This window comes from Periplaneta americana, chromosome 10 (genome assembly GCF_040183065.1).
Source record: "Periplaneta americana isolate PAMFEO1 chromosome 10, P.americana_PAMFEO1_priV1, whole genome shotgun sequence".
Lineage (NCBI taxonomy): Eukaryota > Metazoa > Arthropoda > Insecta > Blattodea > Blattidae > Periplaneta > Periplaneta americana.
The window spans coordinates 127,417,877-127,435,088 of NC_091126.1; the positions used below are offsets into that span (position 1 = coordinate 127,417,877).

Consider the following 17,212-nt stretch of genomic DNA (forward strand, 5'->3'; position numbering starts at 1 on the left):
CAGGTGCCCAGGCTCGCCGCAGGACCAGCAGGTAGGCAATCCTCGTCTTCGTCGCTCGGGTGATTTCGGTTGACGGTCCTCGACGTCGGCCGCCGCGACGCTCCTAATCCGGTGCGATGCCGAGACGTTCGCAGTCAACTTGGCTGCCTCCATCCTGAGGGCCGCCGCCAGAGCTGCGTTGATGGTGCGATGCTCTGCTAAGAGTAGCTGTTGTTTTATTTCCGGGTCTCGAACTCCGCTGCCGAAGGTGTAGGCCGCCTCTCCAGCGATGAAATCATTAGGTAGGCCCCTGAGCGCCTTATGGGCCAGTTGTTCCACCGCCATCGCGAATTCTTGCAGGGACTCGCCTGACTTTTGGACCCTCGTTTTAAGCTGGGTCCTAAATGCTGCAGCAAGTTGATGGTCACCATAACGTCCCTCCAGGGCCGCCATTATCTCAGTGGCTGTCCCATCTTCTGGAACGCTGTGAAGAATCTCCGACGCCTGTCCCTGAAGCGCGGTCAGCAGCTGAGTAGTCTTCTCCGCTGGGGTCCACCCATTATGTGCTGCGGTGGCCTCGAACTGGCGACGGAATATCGCCCAAGACGTCGTACCGTCGAACTTCGGCGTCTTGACGTTGTGATGTCTGGCTGAAGGCGATGGTTCCACAGGGCCACTATATGGAGTCCTCAACTCTGTGGCCGCTTCTTGCATGGCACGTCGAACTTCCTCGGCAATTATCTGTTTATGTTCTCTAGCCTGGCGATCCACCAACGCGAGAATGTGCTTGTTTTCTTCAGCATGTCGGTCCATCACCTCACTCGTCTGCTCTTGACGACGCTCGAGATTGCGGATTTTTCCGTCGAAATGGTCTACCTCCTGTCTCAACTCGGCTACTGTCTCGTTTATAGTTGTAAAATTCTGGTTTAATTTATCCAGATCGGCCTTAAGTTCGTCTTTCACAATGGCGACAATTCCATCTACGTGGGCCGAAACACTTTCGATTTGTGTAGTGACGTCATCTTTCACTCCGCTTATGTCACTTTTCATCTCCGTTTTCACTTCACTTATGTCGTTCTTGACCTCACTGATGTGCTTGTTCATGTCGTTCATGTCGTCTTTCATTTCTGCTTTCACTGCACTTAAGTCGTTTTTCAGTTCTGCGATGGCTTGCAGGATCAGCTGTAGGTTCTCCATTATCGATAATATCCCGGTTCTGACACCAATGTGAATTTTATTAGTAACAACAATGTAATTTATTCGTCACAACAATAATTCCTTTCTACAATTCGCCTTAAACGCTCTCGGCAACAATTGGATCTTCACTCAACACCGTATTCGTTATAGCACTCCACCGACGACAATGACAGTTTACTTGGATTATTACGCACAACAATGAACTGTTAATCTTAACTAATATTTACAAAGCACTATTTACAAATCAGAACTACCAGTTCTCAGTTCACAGTTCTTCTATCTCAGTCACTCGAGTTCACAGTATCTCGAACCACAGACCTTCAGAGACAGTTCACTGTACTCGAACTCGGGTCCCTCCAACTGCGGTCCACTGCACTCGAACTCAGGCCTTCGGATGCTGACGCAGATGCGGACGCACACTCGAGTCGAACTCTGGCTTGCTTGCTCTGGCTTACTCACTGACGGAATAACTGAAAACTCTGACTCTCGTTCGCTGGCGCCTGCTCTTTTATAGCAAAATCATAGTTGCGAGAACCTTCTACAGGTGTGTAGAGAATTATCTCAATATCTCTACATCGACAGACGTCTGGAATATTCGGGAAGGTCGTTCCACATTCACTGCGTTAAAATAGCAGCTGCGCGCGCAGACTCGTCGCGTTGTCGTAATACACCCTCTCTCTTCTCTTCACCGCGCGACGTCACTCAATGTTCCGTGGAGCCTGTGCGATCTGCTTTCTTGCGGGACACTGGTCGTGAGTTCGATTCTCACGTCGCTGTCACAATATTGAAAGAATCAAGTTTAAAGCGCATGTTGAATTAAGATACATTAAGATTTTCTATCTACAAGGTACGCCATATTAATATTAAAATACCAAAATACCATGTGATGGAGTGTAAACACCGATTATAGTTTCACTGACCAAGTTCTGCAGCAGCGAAAGCTAAAATAATATATTATCCTGCACATTGTGTGCACTTCCGTTATTATTAAATACCAATCTTGCAGGCATTGCTTGAATGTGTGAAGTTGAAAGAAAAGTTGAACCGTGTAGATGTAATCTCAAACATATTTCTTTCTTACCTTTAACGTTGCGAATTATTTCTTGTTGCAGGAAAGCACTAGTAAATTCTCAATTAACTCGATCTGTTCAAATTTCTTCCTTAAGCAGCCATGTTCGTCCATTCCATAATTTATACAAGATTTAAACAGAATAGGAATGCCAACATCCAACAATTGATCAACTGAACAAATGAGGTTAATAGGTCATACACAGTACACTAATATGGCTACTTTGTCCTCGAATGAAAATGCAAAATAACTATATAGTAATAGTAATAATAATCCAAATATTATAAAACTGACACATTCTGTAAATAATGGATATTAATAATATCTGTTTAAAACTGTCATATTGGCAAAACTTATAACCAAAGAACTTTCGAAACCAAAGAGTTTTGTACTGCTACTTTTACAAACTCTGTGATCGAAATACAGCCAGCGCTGTCCTGACCACATGCGGCAAACTATGGAACATCTATGAGCATCCAACATCTATCATTTGAGTTAAACCCCCCTGGTTTCTATCATTATTTTCTCCTTGAATTCATGTATAGTGAGGATCACGTAAGTTCAGTTCCCAAACAGCAAATATTTCCGCCTTGTCAGCGTTGCCAACTGTTACCAGATATCACCACATGTAGTAAAATCACGATCCTATGTACTGAATGACTTCTTTACTCACCGTACTTTACCTTAATGTTGGAAGGTTATTCTAAATAGTTTCAATAATAATGAGAAATGTATTGCTATGTTCTATTCTTTTATTCCTTTACATTATTATTAGTATTAGCATTAATAGGTTACTAGACGTAAATATACAACAAAGTATAGTATATAATATTCAAGAATCAAATCTGTTCCAAGACCAATTAAATTATCGTCACTTCACTTCAAAGATTCCAGCGTACATATACTGTACTTCCTAAAGGTAGATAAATTAATAACCAATTGACTTTTGGTTGGAATTCGAATGAACTTCTGATTATCTTTTGAAATTAGTAAGGAAATGGATAATACAACTATGCTAAAACTGAAATAATAATAAATCAACTTACAAAAATAATTTTGGTCCTTAAAAGCCATAAGTAATTTCACTTCTAGATACCTTTTTAAAGATTTCATTTGTTTGTAAATTGCTTAATAATGCTACACTTATTATTTCTGCAACTCCACGTCTGTCATTGAAAAAATGTATGATACATAACTGTGAAGTCTCTTTTTGGCTCTTGTGTCCTAAATTTAAATAAGAAAAAGCAAATGATTCAAGAAATGTGAGCTGGTGAAAATACTCAATTAATAAAATAATTACTACCAAAAGAATATTTTATTAATTCTATACAAAAGATGGATTACACAGAACAGATGGCCAGAAATCATAGATTTATACACAACATATAGCATGAAACGATCATCAAAAAATGCTTTTTGTACACAATAACATCTTTCAAACGAAGTGAAATAGCCAATAAGTTCAATAAATATTATGCTAATAAGTAATAACTATAATTAATAATTATCTACAAGCTGTAAAAGGGAATAAAATAGTATATTGTTGAAATTAGGGGGTTATGGTTTATTACGTGTATTTATAATTTTAATTACTTTTACTACATTTAATTATATTTTAATTTCTATTAGATTAGTTGGTGGTGTGGTTGTTAGTTTTATCTGTGTACGTCAGACTATTAAGGAAAAACTGAAAGAAATATTAAATCTACTATCTACTTTATATAACAATATTTAATCAAGAACTGAATATTACTATTAATTTAATAACATAAGACCCAAAACATCTCCAAGTCCAGACAATACACATGCTGATTTTCTTAAACATGTTGGCAAACAAGCAAACTCACTACTTTTATCTTGTAATCTCATCTAAAATACAATATCTGTCTGGAGAAAATCTATCATAACATCAATTTTGAAAAGCAATTATTCAACTAATATCTTTTCGAGTTATCGACAGATACCACTTACTAGTATGATAGCCAAAATTATGGAAGAGATGATTTCATAGATTGAATTGGTTCCTGGAATCTAGTAACTAACTTTCATTTTATTGGGTTGACTTTAGAGAATTGCATTCAACAAATGGACAGATTTTAAATTTTAGTCAAGATATTAAAGATATTTTAAACAGAAAACAAAACAACTTAACAATTTTAATTTATTTTCAAGGATCATATGGCTCTGTAGATATAAATCACTTAAGAAATTGCAAACTTAGGGTGTCCATGATAAAGTGTTACACTGGGTCAGTGACTTGATTATTTGATTCATTGTCACAAATATGTAAATAGAGACAGATTCATCTGGGCTTCCCACATTGTTGTTTTCAGGAATACATTTTCCAATATTAATGTCGATGGTCTAACTAAAGAAATAGATCTTATGATAATCTCATCATTTGCAGATAATATGGTTGTCTAGAACAAAAAATCACAGTCCACAAATATTAATAAACTGAGCCAAAATCCCAACAGACTTTTTGACTCTACTTGGAGAACTCAAACTTGCTCAATTAAGGGAAACTTTACTAATAAAACACAATCCCAAGTTATTTCAAAATGAATAGTATATAAGTTAACTTTAACAGATGATGTTAAGAAATGTGATACTTCTCCAGACATTTTAAAAATCATTAGAAACGATAAATGATCTGGTCAGTGAGTGACTACATACAGTATTTTTTATAGATGGATCCTGTTTACCAAGCCATAGATGTAGTGGTGTTGTAGTACAATACCAGTATATTCCCTTTTACAGGGAATTATATTCAAACACTTGTTTGCCCCATTTTAACCGTGACAACGCTTTTTAGCTTTTTAAACATTCTGGTTATTGTATTGTGTTTGTGTTTAGTGAAAGATTTTAGATAAGGGCGCAAATAGCCATAGTAGCTGACGCGCCCTTTTTAAACGCCACTAACTAACTAACTAACTTCAAACACTGACTAATTTTGATAGTGAAAATTTAGATACACTTTTAAGCTTACAAAATCTCCAGTATCGACTTCATAAATCTGAGAAGGCTGTCATACTATCAGATTCAAAATCAGATGTTCTTGCTGCAGTAATGGACGTAACAGCATGAAATCTCAATATTTTACAGTGTTTTAATATTTTAAGCAAAATGGTCGAATTACATCGACGACTGGTACTTCCGTGGATCCATGAACTTTATGGAGTGGGAGGTAATGAGGTAGCTGAAAGGTAGCAAAATTACTGTAAGGTTATCTATACCTGCATCTTACCACACTGTTAAAAGAATAACAAGATCAGAACATGACAATGTGGTAACAAAAATCGGAATGATTCTAAAGCAAATGAAAAAATTGCAATAGGCCATCCGGGGTCTGCTCCACGATGGAGGAAAATCCTCAGAAGAAACCAACTAATCAGACCAAATGGGGGATCCAAACTACCCTCGAGTGCAGCTCTGAATTTGCAGGCCAACGAGTCTACCGACTAAGCTACATTGGTGGCTCCACTAAAAATATGAAGTACATGGCACTCAGATTATTAAATTGACAAACCTAAACAATTATTCATCAGTTAAGCTATAAAATATAATACATAGCAAGCAAGTTAATTCAATTTAAAAGTATAAACAATTCAATCAGTTGAAATATACAGAAACTGATAATAAATATCATGCAAATTACTTCACATTACAAGCATAAACAATTCATCACTTGTGGTATACAGCCTACTATTTAATTTACAGCACATACAATTCATCAGTTAAGCTATAGACCTACAGTCTACTATTCAATTTACAGCATATATAATTCATCAATTAAGCGAAACAAAAATATAGTACAATACATAGTAAAAATAATACACCTAATTTAATAACTGAACTTCTATGAAAATCTACAGTGGCAGTACTCATTATCACAGGCCATGATTGTCTCAAATATTTACAAAGAACTGATATTTCAGAATCTCCCCATGCCATTTCTGAAATCTCAATGAAGATATGGATCATTGTCTTGACTGTTTAACTTTACACAGCTTTCAATCATCTGGTTAAATATTGGAGTGCAAGATAACAAATGACATCAACTGCTGAACACTTGGTATCAATCAACCAACAACTTCATTACATTAAAGGGGAAAAAAAACTGAAAGAATTAATTGTATATAGACACAACACATAAGACAAGGCAGCTTCAGAACAGTAATTGGCAAGGCTCTGTTGTTTTAGGATTCTTATGTAGATTCAATTTCACCTGAAAGAAAAAAGTAGCATCTATAAGTAGTAGTAGTAGTAGTAGTAGTAGTAGTAGTAGTAGTAGTAGTAGTAAAGATAATAATAATAATAATAATAATAATAATAATAATAATAATAATAATAATAATAATAATAATGACTGTAAAGTATGGAAATTAATATTGTAATGTAATATCAAAAGGTGATTTCACACCATCAACTCTTATCATTTAGTACAACTCTTATCATTTAGTACAACAAATCTATTATATTCAGTTGCAATCACCAGTAGCTGTTCTTTCCTCCATTTTGTTGTTGGCTGATTTTTCACAAGTCTGCTATGATATGCAGCACTATCCATGACAATAACGCATTGCCCTAATGTTCTCAGGTCAACAACTGTGTTTGCACCCACTTCTCAACTACAGGGCTATTCATAGCACTATGGTAGTCCTGACTTTTCTTTCAATTGTATGAAAAAATTAAATCAGCACCTGCAATAAAAATTATACCTGGGCATATAATTACGTCACATGAATTCACAGCATTTAAATAAAGAAAATAAAACATAACATAACATAACATAACATGACATGACATGAGATCCTCTTTGGTGAAAGGCTTTCCCACGTTTTTATTTAGTCACCAATTTTTATATTTTTGTACCCTGATTTAAAAAATTACTCTTGCCAAATTTATGTAAAATATAAATCAATATAACTTACCGAGTATAAATCCACCTTTCATTCCGGCATCTAATCTTCCACCCTCATTTGTTGGTCTATGAATAACACCATTCATGTCACTGGAAACTTCACCTGGTTTATTTCATGAATAAGTGGGTGATCATACTTAAAAAAACAGAGAGAGAAAAGCAATTCACATTGACACTCTAAGAGACACAAAAATTTTAAAGACAGGAAAACCGTTCAAGAATTTTATAACTAACCTCTAGTTATAATATGAAACTATTAATTGCAAAACATGTTGTTCCCACCTGAATTCATTACTAGTAGCCTATATTAATTGCAATTTCATATTCCACATAAGTGTTAATCTATTTGTTAGTAAAAAATTCAATCACTCAATGTCTCACAATACATTGAAATTTACCATTCATAAAAATCCAAGTCTCATCCAAGAATACCACGGGTTTAGAGTTCTCACGCTCCACATTTCTTATATATTCTCTTAAAAACGAATAACATCACTTTCTCATACATGTGTATAAGGATCCCCTTTGCTCCATAGAAATTTCATCTCTTTCAAAATTTTTTTCACCGATGATAAGGATACTCTAAATAAATATGTTTCATAATCATCATTCATATGTTGCAGAACTTTTGCTGCTGTTAGTACTTCCCCTGTAACAGTAAATGAAAATTATGCCATATTTTTATACATAGGCCTATGACTAATATCAGAATTACATTGCATAAATCAACACAATAATTCCTGTAACTTCCCTACCTTTATGTAACTTGTCATAAATAAATCTCGCAATTGCATCTTTCGTAAAATCATCAGCATCAGTCACTGGATGTTTACGTAGTCTATGTTTTCCTGGTGTCACGAGTGGGGTCCCCTTGTGTGAATTGATCACTTTCGTGGCTGTAGTTAAGCCAAGCTGTAATAATAAAACAATAACATAATACTTCTAAAAATTGTTATATCATAAAATTCATGCATAATACCAACATTTACAGCTATATGAATAGAAAATGATCAACATGTTAGGTTGGGTCTACGATAGGTTTAAGTAGGCTAATATTTAGGTAATTCTCCAGAAAAGCTACACCAAAGAAGGCATAATTTTATTTTGTTTAATTGATTTCTGTGATATTTACATAGTGATGAACACGTGGTTTTAGTGCACAGCCACAAATACTTTCAGCACAAAAATCCTTTGACACTTACCTGTATATTCTAATGCATTGTTGTAGTCCCTCCCTCAAACTTGTTACTAATTACCAATATAACATGCGAGAGGTCCAGGACGAAGAGAAATGGTTAGTTTCCCAGTAGTGCGTCCTCGTCCTCTCGAGTGTTATATCTTAACAAGTACTTTGGGTGGGGTAGCTTTTCTGAAGAAACACCATATTTAATATTACTTAGACCAGTCATGAATAAATTATTCAGCCACAGTCAACGTTCCTATGCTTTATAGAGTATGTTATATAGTTATTATATAAAACTGAATTATTTTTAAGCACCATAACAGGCCAACATTCATGTAATATTTGCTGCAATATCAAGTTAATAATTACAATATGACTTGTATTTTCTTCGGCCGATGTGGCATGTAAATTGTGATCTGAACGGTTAATTTAATATCAAAAGAGAAAACTGGAAATTTACTTTCGTGCTGTTTGATTACTTGTTCGTCTAATTTGTAAATGTATTTAAGCTATCACCTACTGCAGTATTACAGTATCTTAAATGTATTTAGTTTGGCAATATGAAAATCACTGACTTGATTAAACATTAGGCCTAACCTAAAAATTTGTTTTGTTTGACCACAATCATGAAATGATTAGTGCAAACTCCTAAAACTGAATACCACTTTGAAATGTATGCTTAAGAATACTTACTCCTAATAATTGTCCTATTCTGGTTGTAATTGCTGTCTCCGTTAGCATAATTCCTTCTTCATTATCTTCTTTCTTCAACTCATTATACACGTGAACTACAGATTTCTGAAGCGTACTCTGAATGCCACACATTTTCTTCCTTGGAGGAGTCACTGCAACACTATTTCATTTTTTTGACATAGTAATAAAAATCTAAACACGAAAGAAATTCATTAAAATTTGAAATAATATTTCTATCCATTACCCACGTGCATTATCACGCCCAAGTATATTATATTCATTCGTACTTATCTGACTATTCTTGAATTATAACCACAACGCAACACATAACATAACTATTATGTATTAATATTAATACTAATATTAATTAATTATTAATAAGTTCGAATTTCACTATCTTCCAGTAACCGGCTGAGAAATCTAGTACAATTTTAATTTCATGGAACTCCAGTACCGGCAAATATTGTCGATATTTGCCTCAGCTGCCAACATACCGGTTACAAAATCACTACCATTTATAGTATTTGTCAGTATCGAAATTCGAAAAGAAGTTGGCAAAAGAAAATTCAACCTTCAAACTAGAAAATCACCATAATCCACTAGCATTTGTAGTAATGGGGGAAAAATGGTTAGGTTTCACCCTTAGGGTATCAAGTTACCTGGTCTTCCCTATAAGAAGAAGAAGAAAACATGTACAAGACGAAAATTGTGTTGGCTACTCTGTTCTAGCACAGAGTAGCCAACAGTGCTTTGCTTGTTACAGTTGTGAGAGTGAATTAGCACGTGGCTTTGTTTATTGTGATTTTGTGGTGTTGTGAATATAGTTCATAGTGCTCTTATTGTGTAAATATGCCTAGAAGAAAGAGTTTTAATAAAGGGAAAAAACGTAAGTTCCGTGGCAATCAATATACAAATACAAACAGTGTTAGTTGTACCCCCAGCATTGAGGTTAGGGAAGAGAAAAACAATGAACCTACACCTAGCTCATCCAAGAAAAAACTTGTTTATTTGGAGAATGAGAATATAACAGGTACTGAAGGTCAAAATGTGTCATCATCTAGTAATAATAATATTATAGATTTAGGTATACTATCTGACTTCATAAAACAGCATGTGAAATGCAAATACTGCAATAGTGAAGACTGTGTGGAAATGTTTGAAAACATTAGTTCCAGGAAGGGATTGGCAACAAAAATAAATTTACATTGCAGTAATTGTGAAAGTGTAAAGTCCACAATGACATCTGCAATGAACAGAAATAGGCTGTACAATGTAAATACAAGACTTGTGTATGGTATGCGAAGCATTGGTAAGGGCAGACACGCTGCACAAACATTTTGTGCTATTATGAATCTTCCTCCTCCACCTGCTAGGTTTGACAGAGAAGTTTTCTTTATAAATGAATCCCTCTCTGAAATTGCAGAAGCCTCAATGAGAAAAGCTGCAATGGAAACTGTGGAGTTGAATGGTAACAACAGAGACATATGTGGGGCTTTCGATGGCAGTTGGCAAAAGCGGGGGCATACGTCACTAAATGGTGTTGTCACTGCAACATCATTACTCACGGGCAAGGTGTTGGCAGTGGATATATTGACTAAATATTGTCAGACATGTTCACAGGGAAAGGGAACTGTACATAAATGTACAAAAAACTATAAAGGTTATAGTGGAGGAATGGAGGTGCAAGGTGCAGTGAACATTTTTAGGCAGTCTGAGGATTCTCTGAATATTCGGTATGTGCAATATCTTGGTGATGGTGACAGCAAGGGTTTCAAAAAGGTACAAGAAGACAAACCCTATGGGGAGGGGGTAGAAATTGAAAAACTTGAATGCATAGGCCACGTTCACAAGAGAATGGGAGCACGACTGGGAAGACTCAAGAAGGAGCTAAAGGGGATAAAACTGGATGATGGCAAAACACTCGCTGGAGCGGGTCGTTTGACCAATACAGAAATTGATCTCTTTCAGACCTACTATGGCTTAGCCATTAGAAGGAACACAGGGAATGTGGAAGAAATGAGGAAGAGTGTATGGGCTACATACTTCCATAAAATTTCAACCAACGAGAAACCATACCATCAACTCTGTCCCAAAGGTCTGGATTCGTGGTGCGGTTATAATAAGGCACAAGCTCAAAATAAAGTATATGATCACAGACATTCCCTACCAGAAGCTGTCATGTTGAAGGTAAAGCCAATATTCAGAGATCTTGCTGACAAGAAGCTGTTAGAGAAATGTACACACGGCTGCACCCAAAACCCCAATGAAAGTTTCAACAACTGCATATGGGAAAGATTGCCAAAGACAGTGTTTGTGGGCCTGAATGTCCTCAAGACTGGTGTCCTGGATGCTGTTATCACTTTCAATGATGGCAGTAGCAGCAGAAAGAAAGTTCTGGAGTTGATGGGCATAAAACCAGGATTGAATATGGAACGTGCGCTATGTGCCATCGATGTCCGAAGAGTAAAAGAAGCTGAGAAAGCGATGCAAACCCAGTCAAAAGAGCATAGGACTGCAAAGAGGAACCAGAAAAGAAGACGAGAAGAGGAAGAAAAGGAGAAGGAAGATGATTACAATCCAGGGCTGCATTGAAACTACAGTAATTGTAAGTTTGAACTTTATCCACTGTTTTCTCAAAACTACATTTTTTATACTTTAGGTACACTTTTCTAAAAAACTATTGCAGCTATCAGTCTGAAATTTGGAACAGTGCTTTATTATTGTATTGGTAACTGTTTGCTACCACAATTACTGTTCTAACATTATTAGTTCCATTACCAGTCACACAGGATTGATTGTTTTTCTATGTAAATTAATTATAAAAAATGAAATTGATTTAAATAATGTTAGAAATAAGTCAGCATTCTAGCAGAGGTAGTAAATTATAGCCGAAAGCATTATTACTAGGCCTCCAAAGTTTCAAGTCTCTAGGCTTAATACATTCTTTGAAAAGTGTACCTATCAAATTGATTATGTATAATTAATTAGCATAATTTACATCTGAATTATTCCAAAACTACTATGTCGATTTATATGCAATTATAAATTATGTTTTCTCCTACTTTTAAGAACGAGTGTTCAAAATTTTATCTCATTATATGCAAAAACAGCCTAGTTACTTAAAAATATGTAAATGCATGAAAATCTAAAATTTTAACATACGGGTTCCCTTAATAAAAATAAACCAAATCTACATGTTCACATTCCTTAAAATTTGTACAGTAAGTTAGTGTATATGAAAAGATGCTTAATGGCAGACAATGATTGATGTTGGAGATACTTATGGGAGGTCTCCAATTGTTGAACATGAATTACATTTCACTTTGATGGATGGTAAAGTTTGTAGTAATCGTACCTTGTCTTCATATCAGTCATCTCAAGATATTTAAATATGTAAAGCATTTGTGAAGTGTGAGTTGCTGAAAAACATTAAGTCAAGTTTGGTTTTGTAATGTATGATCATGTTAACATTATACAGCCGGATTTAATTAGTGATCATTTTACAAGACATGGTTTACATATGAACCACAATGGGAAAGAAGCTATAGCGAAGGAAATAGCAGTGGTCATTAAAGAGAAAATGAGTCAATGAAGAAACTGCATCACTCTCCCTTGGAAATGCAGTGAATCTCCACAAGAAAAGGACCATAAGCAGAGAGAGACAACCAGATGTTACATACGTGGTGCATACTCCAACAGATGAATGAAATTCTCAATATAACTGGGAAAGGAGTCAATCCTAGTACATATAAGTTTGGTTTATCATCACTGGATATGTGGATTCGATGTTTCGAATACTTGCTGCGTATAGCATACAGACTAGATATAAATAAATGACAAATAAGGGATGACAAAGAAAATAAATCTGTTGAACAAAGTAGGGTCATCTAGGATAGGTTCAGATAGAAAATAAGACTACTTGTTGACATGTCAAAGCAAAGCGGTGGCAAGGCAAACAATGAAAACACCGCAAGAACCAAGCGAGTTGGCTCATGCTTTCCACATGGGACTCGCATTTGGTATGTTCATGGTTCGAATCCCAGACCAACCAATATGACTGTGGTTTTTTCCGTGGTTTTCCACAGTTACAAATGCCGGGTTGGAATTTTCATTGTCACGGTCCATTTCTCTCCACTCCCGTGTAGAACAAAAGAACTTAGATTTTATATCATTCATCTTCATCTCATTCCATAGACATATTCAAGTCAAGACGCAGTCTTCGTCTGATTACGGGGGGAGGGGGGAGGAGGGGGCGTCCTCTCTGCAACTGTTCCTGGGTTCCCAGCTTCCTGCAATATCTCTGGCAGGATTCATTCCATAAGATACTTCCAAGGGCGCTTCAACACCTTGGAAGGGACTTTGGAATGGATCCTGTGCTGCTTTGTTACCTTGGCAGTGTGAACTTAGAGCAGAGGGGGTAGGAGGCCCCCATTGAGTGAGCGGGTGAGGGTCACACCTTGGTGTACACCCTCATCCTCATTCATCCCATAAATTCGGAGTGCACAATAAGCCTCAGTATGACCGACATGCAAAGGGTTGTCCTAACCCGCCATAGCCATCATGACCTAACCTAACCTAAACACCGCAAGAAGATTATTGAGGGAGTTTTAAATTTCCGCAGATGTTACGGGAGTAGATAGCACTTTAATAATCCGTTTACATGTAATATTAGAAACCCTTTCTTACGGGCTTGCAATTGACAAACAGGGATTTGGCATGCATGCAAGAGAGACAAGAAAATTGTATTTATTCATGTACAAATGGTATTATATGCCTGAAACCTTCACAAACACTTGGTTGATGGAGAGGAGGTCATAGAACACTGTATTAAAACTATTGATCGACTATCTGAGGACGCCCAGGAGACGAGGAACAAAGAAAACAGATGTTTCAGAGAAGTCTTCTCAAGAAAAGACAAAAATACCAAACTTTTTTCCATAGGCTACTTATTCCTTTAGGCCCTTACACTACCAACTTAGGTAAACTAGTATAAGAGAAAATCGTGGTCTATTTCAAAGAAAGTGCTGCAATTACTGTCCGAAATGCCCTTACCTGGTGTTGCCAAAGGAGAGACTGACAGCAAGGATACCAGTACAGTACTGATTCTGATGGGAATAAATTTGACTTCTGAACGAGTATGGTACGTAGGAATACTCCTGTGTCTTACTATTCCAATTTTAAGCACATGCCATATTATACACTTTAATTTATTTTTTCAGTTAAACCGAAAAAAAAAAAATTAGTAAGCCTAAACTTATTTTCTGTAGAATTATTTGATATTTTCATTTACATTATTGGAAACTAATGTCAATAATAAAACAGAAGCTACATACCAAATTTGATGAAAATTGAACAATTAGTTTTCGAGAAATGATTTTTGGCCTGCTATACTATTTAAATTACATACTGATACTCTAAGTTGGACAAAACTTCACAGGAAACCAGATCAGTAATCAGCTTGGGAATCGAACCATGCCCGAGTGTAGCTCCAGATCAGCAGGCAAATATATTAATACGTGAGCTACACTTGTGGTTAGAAACACATCTTAAAACATATTTTATGACAAATAAAATGTTCGACACTATTAAGATACCTACTACAAGTACAGAGAGTTTTTACGCAAACAGGTCCCAGGTGGTAATGTTCCATTGGCTTAATGACAGTAATATGGAACGCCTGTCCTGAGAAGCTAAGTGGTAAGAGGTGGAGTGGAACTGATCTGTATAGGGAAGCATGTGCTGACTTGTCCATACCGGTATGCCGGGGTAAGACCAACTGCCAACTGATTTTGTTAGAGGTTAGAGTGGGACTGGTCTGCATAGGAACTCTCTGTACTGTAGATGTCTCTAGAAGTCAATATATGGTATTTCCTTAATTTATGATTTCTTAATGTTCCTATGGACCACAATAACTGAGAATTTTCATACTCTGGCTCTCAACAGTTTGTTTCAATAGTATGCCTTATCATTTTTCTGGCGAGTCTTGTCCCTATTTCAGTTATATTTTGGCGAGTTCAGAGCCTTTCAACATTCAGTCAATATAGAGAAAAGCATCCACTAGAGCAGCGGTACCCAACTGTGGGTTGCAGATAACTGGGAATCCGTGATTTGAAAGGGGTCTGCAGAACCAATATGTTTTTTCAAACTGCATTTTAACTAAGCTTAACTTTATCACATACCGGTACTCTGATTTTTACTAGCTTGCTAGAATATTTTTTATCTCAGACTTTTGAAACACAGGGTTTAACAGAAACGAGTTCACTTGGCTTGCAAGTCTTGCATATCTATCTGATATTTTTAGTTCTTTAAATTTTAATCTTCATGGTCCAAATTTATTTATGTTCACCATTAAAGATAGGACTGAAGCAATGATAAAGAAATTAAACTTGTGGTATCGCTGACTTATCAATTGACAATTCGATTCATTTCCCACTCTCAGCGACTTGAATTCTCATCAGATATCTTTGGAAGTATAAAAGAACGTCTTCATTGATTGACATTAATATTAAGGGAATATTATTCTTTCTCTAATGGAAAAAAATTAATTGAAAGAAATAAAGCCAGTCTTTATAACAAATAATAGTTTAACCTTTAAAAAGGAGGAGTGGCTGTTTGTATTATTTTCTGATTCGAGCTTAAAATCTTACTTTCTAAAATGTCACTGCTGCAATATTGGCTACATTCACTACCTATATATTCTGATGTTTCCTGAATTGCAACACAACACTTAAGGCCATTTGCATCAGTATACTTATAAGAGTACATTTTCTGTTCTAGTCTTCTTGAAGGACAAATATGGAAGTACACTTAATGTTGAGGTAGACTTGCGACTTGAGAGTATGTACAATTGAGCAAGACTTCACAGAACAACATAAATGATGACCTAACGCTAAATTCTAAAAAGAAAAGGTTACTTTCTCAAATCAAAGACATCAACAGATCCACTGACAACCTTATAGTAAGTCTAAAAACCTGGTTTCATTTTTAAAAACAAACATATGATATACCGGTAACGTAAAAACTTTGTACTTACCGTATGTATTTTCAGATTTTATTCAAAACCTAAAAACTGAAATTTAATATCGATATTAATTTATTAAGGAACTTAATTCACCATATTATGCAAATGTATAATGAGTATAACAGGATTACAACCTAAATTATACAAAATAATTTGGAATCTTGAATAATTTCAAGGGAAAAATTGTTCATGTCTGCTTCACAGGGAGCTTTACCTGAAAGCCAGATAGATTTACATAATATATACGTCACTGTAGGTACGTTAACAGAAAACCACAATTCAAGTCACACAGAGTTTGTGTGCACTCAAAGTTGGGTTTCTGGCGCCTTGTCAGTCCACTTGAGTTGTGTGGATATAAAGGGAAAAATTGGGATGGTGTCGGGTGTAGTTCCTGGGTAGCTCAGTCAGTGGAGCATTCGTGTGCTAAGCAAAGGGTTCCGGGATTGATACCCAACCCAGGAACAATTTTTCTCTTGTAATTATTCAAGTCTGCTTTACAGGGAGCTTTACCTGAAAGCCAGATTTGCATAATTTGGGGTCTGTCAAAATGAAATACGATTTTCAACATTCAAAAGTTTGGGAACCACTGTGTAAGATTATCTTTCTGCAAATTCAGCTTTGCTCCTTGGTGCTGACTGGATGAGTGTTGTCTTGGGTTACTCCCCTTTCCCTGAAGTTCATGAATTTAATTTCACCTTACCTTTACCACCATGTCATAAAATCTCATCTCATCAGTAAATACAGCACTGGGTAACGTACAAGCATCTAAGATAGCAATGGATGACCAACAGATCTACAATTTCTTGTGAACTGCACATTAACCATTGGCCATTGCTGACAATATGGGGAAGAGTTTCATAAGACCCACTGGAGATGTCCAGCTGGCGAGATCCATTGGTTCACAGGGATTATCAGTTAAATCTGCTAACAATTATTTCAACTGGGGGATCGATGTTATCCAGGCTAAAGGGCTATAGTCTGTTGGCGCTGTTGCTACCATATGTTTCGTCTGCTGCTTTGGCAGACATCGTCAGTGATGTGACACATGGGAGTGCAAAGATGTCCTTAGCATGCTGGGAATGACTGGGACTGTTGTTGGTTGCCTTGCGGTATTTATGGTCGGGATAGATCATGGCTTGCCATTAT

General features: G+C 36.2%; 1 long non-coding RNA gene across 1 annotated transcript; it reads right to left on the reverse strand.

Annotated features, from left to right (window-relative positions):
• Window positions 1-3,550: 3,550 nt before the first annotated feature.
• LOC138708020 (uncharacterized) lies at window positions 3,551-9,684 on the reverse strand. Its single transcript, XR_011334536.1, has 6 exons — window positions 9,046-9,684; window positions 7,925-8,081; window positions 7,568-7,818; window positions 7,180-7,305; window positions 6,741-6,948; window positions 3,551-6,473 (listed from the first exon to the last, which is right to left on the reverse strand). It is a non-coding gene; the product is annotated as an uncharacterized lncRNA (long non-coding RNA).
• Window positions 9,685-17,212: the final 7,528 nt, after the last annotated feature.